The following is a 6591-nucleotide window of genomic DNA, read 5'->3' as shown; positions in this document are numbered from 1 at the left end:
CGTTCTATTGGATGACTTTATGAAACGAGATCACCAGTTACAGATGACGTGTAATGGAATACGATCCCCAAACTGAGACGTTATATCCAAAATCGAAGGCAGAAGAAATTTGTCATCCAGGATAGTCCTCTACGACAAAGAGAGTCCACATTTGCTGTCCTTAACAAGGATAAGTATCGGAATTACGCTTCGGAACTTTACGACTACCCACCGTACCGTACAGTCCCGATCTTGCATCCCACGACGATGATCTAGCCCTGTTCTTGGAATAATGTTTTGTATGAGGCGAATGTGACGAGGAAGTCAACATCACCGCTGTCAGATTGTTCAGATCCCATTGGAAAGCGTCTGTTCAGAGGGAATTAGGAAGCTTGTGAAACGTTTCTAAACGTGTTGAGAAGTGAACGAGGATTGTATACAAAAGTGAAGTAATTTTGTACGAAACTAAAGCAGCCAATGAAGACACAGCTTTTCCGTGTATTTCTGTTTCTCTCTCTCTCTCTCTCTCTCTCTCTCTCTCTCTCTCTGCTGCCCTTATCACATTTCGCATGACCGCGAGTCCGGATAGCCACATCCTCACCTGAGATTGCATCGCTCGATTACTATCAAAGTGAAGTCCTCGAAGGTGTTATTTACGTTTTGGAAACAGATAAAATCTGATGGGCCAAGTCGAGACTGTATGGAGCATGATCGATGACAGTGAACTCAAGACGTCGGATAGTCGCAGGTGTTGCAGCGCTCGCGTCTGGTCTAGCTTTTTCATGGTGAAGGAGAGGATTTCCCATGTGTGGACGAACTCTTTAAATTCGAAACCTGATTACAGCACGCTGTTTTTCATTCACAGACATACTTACGTTACACACGGTCACGTTACATTTTAAAATTCGGAGCCGTCTTGCGGCAGAGTGATGTAGAATGTCAATAACGTTTGTTTTATTTAAAAAGCTTTACGAGTTTTCACATGAAAAATTCTGACGTATTGTCTTTCAGCACGTCTTTTTTATTTATTTATTTATTTATTTATTTATTGTTCCGTGGGACCACATTTAGGAGAAGTCTCCATGGTCATGGAACGAGTCAATACATGAAATTATAACACGATTGTAGAAACAGATAAAATGAAACATAAGAAACATATTCAGGCGACAAGTCGTTAGTTTAAATAAAGAAAATCAAGAATGTAACACTGGAATTTCCTTAATTTTTTAGCTCTTCCAGGAGCTCCTCGACAGAATAGAAGGAGTGAGCCATGAGGAAACTCTTCAGTTTAGACTTAAAAGTGTTTGGGCTACTGCTAAGATTTTTGAGTTCTTGTGGTAGCTTATTGAAAATGGATGCAGCAGAATACTGCACTCCTTTCTGCACAAGAGTCAAGGAAGTGCATTTCACATGCAGATTTGATTTCTGCCTAGTATTAACTGAGTGAAAGCTGCTAACTCTTGGGAATAAGCTAATATTGCTAACAACAAACGACATTAAAGAAAATACATACTGTGAGGGCAATGTCAAAATTCCCAGACTATTGAATAGGGGTCGACAAGAGGTTTTCGAACAGCCCGTTTTTGAGCCAAAAATACCCTTTGTGAATCAGAAGAATTACCCCAAAAAATAATACCATGTGACATAAGCGTAAGAAAATATGTGAAGTATACTACTTTTCGTGTTGAAATGTCACTTATTTCAGATACTGTTCTAATGGTAAATAAAGCGGCATTTAGTTTCTGAACAAGATCCTGAACATGGGCTTTCCACAACAGCTTACTATCTATCCGTACGCCTAGGAACTTGAACTGATCCGTCTCGCTTATAACATGCCCATTCTGTCTGATTAAAATGTCAGTTCTTGTTGAATTGTGGGTTAGAAACTGTAAAAACTGAGTCTTACTGTGATTTAGCATCAAATTATTTTCCACAAGCCACGAACTTATATCATGAACTACATTATTTGATAATGTTTCAATATTACACACAAGATCCTTCACTACCAAGGTGGTGTCATCAGCAAACAGAAATATTTTTGAATCACCTGTAATACTAGAAGGCATATCATTTACATAAATAAGAAACAGCAGTGGCCCCAGCACCGACCCATGGGGAACGCCCCATTTAACAGTGCCCCATTGGGACTGAACATCATTACCACTCTCAATATTGCGGAGGATTACCTTCTGCTTTCTGTTCTTAAAGTAGGAGGCGAACCAATTGTAAGCTACTCCCCTTACTCCATAATGTTCCAACTTCTGCAGTAATATTTTGTGGTCAACACAGTCAAAAGCCTTCGTTAAATCAAAGAAAACACCTAACGTTCGCAACCTTTTATTTAATCCGTCCAAAACCTCACAGAGAAAAGAGACTATAGCATTTTCAGTTGTTAAGCCATTTCTAAAACCAAACTGTACATTTGACAGCAAATTATGTGAATTTAAATGCTGCAGTAACCTTGTATATACAACCCTCTCGATAACTTTATCAAACACCGATGGCATAGAAATAGGTCTGTAATTGTCAACATTATCCCTGTCTCCCTTTTTATAAAGTGGCTTCACTACCGAGTACTTTAATCGGTCAGGAAACCGACCACTCCTAAAGGAAAAGTTACAGATATGGCTAAGTACTGAGCTAACATACGTGGAACAATACTTCAGTATTCTGCTAGATACCCCGTCATATCCATGAGAGTTCTTGGTCTTTAGTGATTTAATTATTAACTCAATCTCCCTTTTGTCAGTATCATGGAGGAGCATTTCAGGTAACAGTCTCGGAACACTTTTTTCTAAGAGCGCTATATGATTCCCTGTTGGGACTAGGTTTCTATTTAGTTCACCTGCTATATTCAGAAAGTGATTATTAAGTACTGTACATATATGCGACTTATCAGTAACACTGACATCCCCACTACGCACTGATTCTATATTCTCGACCTGTCTCTGGAGACCAGCCACTTCGTTTACGACTGACCATATGGTTTTAATTTTATCCTGAGACTTAGCTATTCTATCTGCATACCACATACTTTTTGCCTTCCTAATAACTTTTTTAAGCACCTTACAATACTGTTTGTAATGGGCTGCTGCATTTAGATTTTGACTGTTTCTAACGTTTTGATATAATTGCCACTTTGTTCTACAAGATATTCTTATCCCTTTAGTCAGCCACCCAGGCTGCCTGTTTGTGCTAGTACCCTGTTTTGAACGTTCCAACGGAAAGCAACTTTCAAAGAGCACGAGAAAAGTCTTGAGGAAGGCATTATATTTATCGTCTACTGTATCAGCACTATAAACATCTTGCCACTCTTGTTCCTTGATAAGGTTTACAAAAGTCTGTACAGCAACTGGATCAGCTTTCCTAAAAAGTTGGTAACTATATTTAACATGTGTTGCAGCACAAAAATCTTTTAGACTTAAGATTTGTGCATCATGATCTGAAAGGCCATTCACCTTTTTGCTAACAGAATGCCCTTCTAATAATGACGAATGAACAAAAATATTGTCTATGGTTGTTCTACTGTTCCCTTGCACTCTCGTTGGAAAGAATACGGTTTGCATAAGATTATATGAATTAAGGAGGTCTACCAGCATCCTTTTCCTTGCACAATCACTTCTACAATTAATATTGAAGTCACCACATATAACTAACTTTTTGTATTTCCTATAAAGTGAACCAAGAACCTCCTCTAGCTTTAGCAAAAATGTTGTGAAATCGGAGTCTGGGGATCTATAAATAACAACAGTAGTAAGAAGTTTAGCTCCACTAAATTTAACCACACCTGCACAACATTCAAACACCTTTTCAGTGCAGTACTTTGAAACATCAATTGACTCAAATGGTATACCGTTTTTCACATACATGGCTACTCCCCCACACCGCAAAGAGCTCCTAGAAAAGCTGCCAGCCAACCTGTATCCTGGTAAAGGAAGCCTCTGAATTATCTCCTTATTTAAGAAGTGTTCAGATATACCAATAATTTCAGAGTCAACATCTATAAGCAGTTCACTAACTTTATCTCTAATACCTTGTATATTTTGATGAAATATACTAATTCCCTCATTAATCGGATACCCAAGCTTTGTAGAAAGTGGTTTCTTTGTTAGAGAGACTTCCCTTAAGCAGGAATACCTATCAGCTGACTTCAATCTAAAAAAGGTACAGCTCTAACACCCACAACTACCGGAATTTTCCCATGAGTGATCCCACCACCCCCACCTATGCTGTCACCTATAAGTTTTGCCAACCTCCCCTTCCCATACCTGTTGAGGTGCAGGCCATGTCTAGTGAAACCCATCCTACTGATAGACTCCACCGACGCCACTGAAATGTGACTCATGCCTTCTGTCATCAGCGCACCTCCAAGTCTCATGTTATTACGCCTGACGGCTGTATTAAGATGAGACTGATCGTGACGCTGAAACAGTTCCACGAAATGCACATTCGTGTTGCCAGTCTGAGTGGCTATCTTTTCCAGGTCACCATCTATGTCATACTCCCCATCCCTATCAATACTATTACCAGCCCCACCCACAATCACTACCTGATCCTCTTTAGTAAAATCCCTACATAACCCCCCTATGTTAAAAGTCACCTGAGCCAATCCTGAATTAGGCTTCACAATGCTGGTGACCTGGTACTCACTCCCCAAAACTTCCTGCAACTGCTGGCCTACACCTCTACCATGAGAACTACCTAACAGCAGAACCTTCTTCTTTCTCTTAGACTTTGCAACTGTCCTAGCCACCGTAACTGCTGAGGTCTGCTGCATACTTCCTTCATCTACAGCTACTAGAGATTCCTCTCCACTAGACTCTGACAGTTGGTCATATCTATTACAAACACCAATAGTAAAACTATCTGAAAATCTCCTTCTCCTAGCGGATCTCTTGCCAACAGCCAGCTCCCATTCCCCAACCCCCTTCTCCCTCCTCATCCTATCTAGCTCCTCCTGTGCGTTTTTCAACTGCACCTATACTATACTTTCTCAAACGCTTGCCATTTAGCTTTTTTCTTCATTCTAGAGAACAGAAAAAAGTCACTGGAGTTAATAACGTGAGTGGAGTTGCTTTGATACCGCTATCATTTGGTTTCTGGCAAAAATTTGCCTGAGGATTAGCGATGTGTGGCGGGGAACACTGTAAGTCGTGGAGGTTAGGTTAGGTTAGTGGTGTTTAACGTCCCGTCGACAACGAGGTCATTAGAGACGGAGCGCAAGCTCGGGTTAGGGAAGGATGGGGTAGGAAATCGGCCGTGCCCTTTCAAAGGAACCATCCCGGCATTTGCCTGAAACGATTTAGGGAAATCACGGAGAACCTAAATCAGGATGGCCGGAGACGGGATTGAACCGTCGTCCTCCCGAATGCGAGTCCAGTGTGCTAACCACTGCACCACCTCGCTCGGTAGTCGTGGAGGAACTCGTCATATAATCACCACAATACACATAAGGAGCTAGTAATGCTGGCTTAACTGGGGTACCTTGGGGAGAACATCCGCGGTAAACCTTCCCCTAAATGCCGAAATATCATACCAACACAGTTTTCCCGTTCATCGTCACATGTCTCGTTTCCTTAGTTTGTGATCGTCCACATTCTCGACGTCTGCTTCTTTTTGCGGCATGCCGACCTGTTTCAGCTGCTGATTTCCCTTTCACGAAAGCAGGTCTTGATGTCAGCAAGTTATTCTGCTGTGTCCGCTAAAGCATAATCTTCAGACACTAGTAATAGTGTTTACGAAACCAAGTACTCTGATCTGACACACCTACATGAATGACGGTTGCTTAACTGGTTCAAAACAACGGCACCTGCTGGAGGCCTCGTCGTCTCACACTCTCCCTGCACTTTCAGTTACGATTTCTTGTCACCGCTCATATTCATGTGCTTGGAAACAAGTAGCACAACCCGACATGTCCGATAACTGGCAACACTGCTTGTCGATACCTATTTATTCCAGTCATATAAAGTTTTATTCTATCAAAGATGATGCACTTACAATTTCATATCTGCACTGAAACAGCAGATGCAATAAAGGCTGCCAGGACTATGTAGCAATTGCCAACGTTAACGATGGAAGCTGAAGAACTGAGTTAAAATTTGTGCCACGGCTGGGACTTGAACCCAGGGCTGTTTGCTTACTAAGGCAGGAATGTTAACCATTACATCACCACGCACTGTGACTAATATTGCTGCATGATCTACCTAACACCCTAACACGAACTTCTGGTCACATCTTTAGCTTGTTTTCCCTTTTCAGATTCTCACTATTGCCAAGGCTCTGCAGTACTGGAATAGCACCCCAGCAATAGAAATAATGGGGAAATCCAGTACCTCAGGTGCAGGTGATCTACAGATCTTATAATTAAATTTTCCTCAAGACATTTGAGTCTCATCTAAAACTACTGACAAGGGAACCTCCCCATCGCACCCCCCTCAGATTTAGTTATAAGTTGGGACTGTGGATAGGCCTTGAAAAACTGAACACAGATCAATCGAGAAAACAGGAAGAAGTTGTGTGGAACTATGAAAAAAATAAGCAAAATATACAAATTGAGTAATCCATGCGCAAGATAGGCAACATCAAGGATAGTATAAGCTCAGGAGCGCCGTG

The 6591-nt window shown here is 41.3% G+C and overlaps 1 non-coding gene across 1 annotated transcript; it reads right to left on the bottom strand.

Moving 5' to 3' along the window:
- Nucleotides 1-5312: 5312 nt before the first annotated feature.
- Trnaa-cgc lies at nucleotides 5313-5385 on the bottom strand. Its single transcript has one exon. It is a non-coding gene; the product is annotated as a tRNA-Ala (tRNA).
- Nucleotides 5386-6591: the final 1206 nt, after the last annotated feature.

This window comes from Schistocerca americana, unplaced genomic scaffold, assembly GCF_021461395.2.
Source record: "Schistocerca americana isolate TAMUIC-IGC-003095 unplaced genomic scaffold, iqSchAmer2.1 HiC_scaffold_628, whole genome shotgun sequence".
Classification (NCBI taxonomy): domain Eukaryota; kingdom Metazoa; phylum Arthropoda; class Insecta; order Orthoptera; family Acrididae; genus Schistocerca; species Schistocerca americana.
This window is presented reverse-complemented; position numbering and strand designations above follow the sequence as displayed.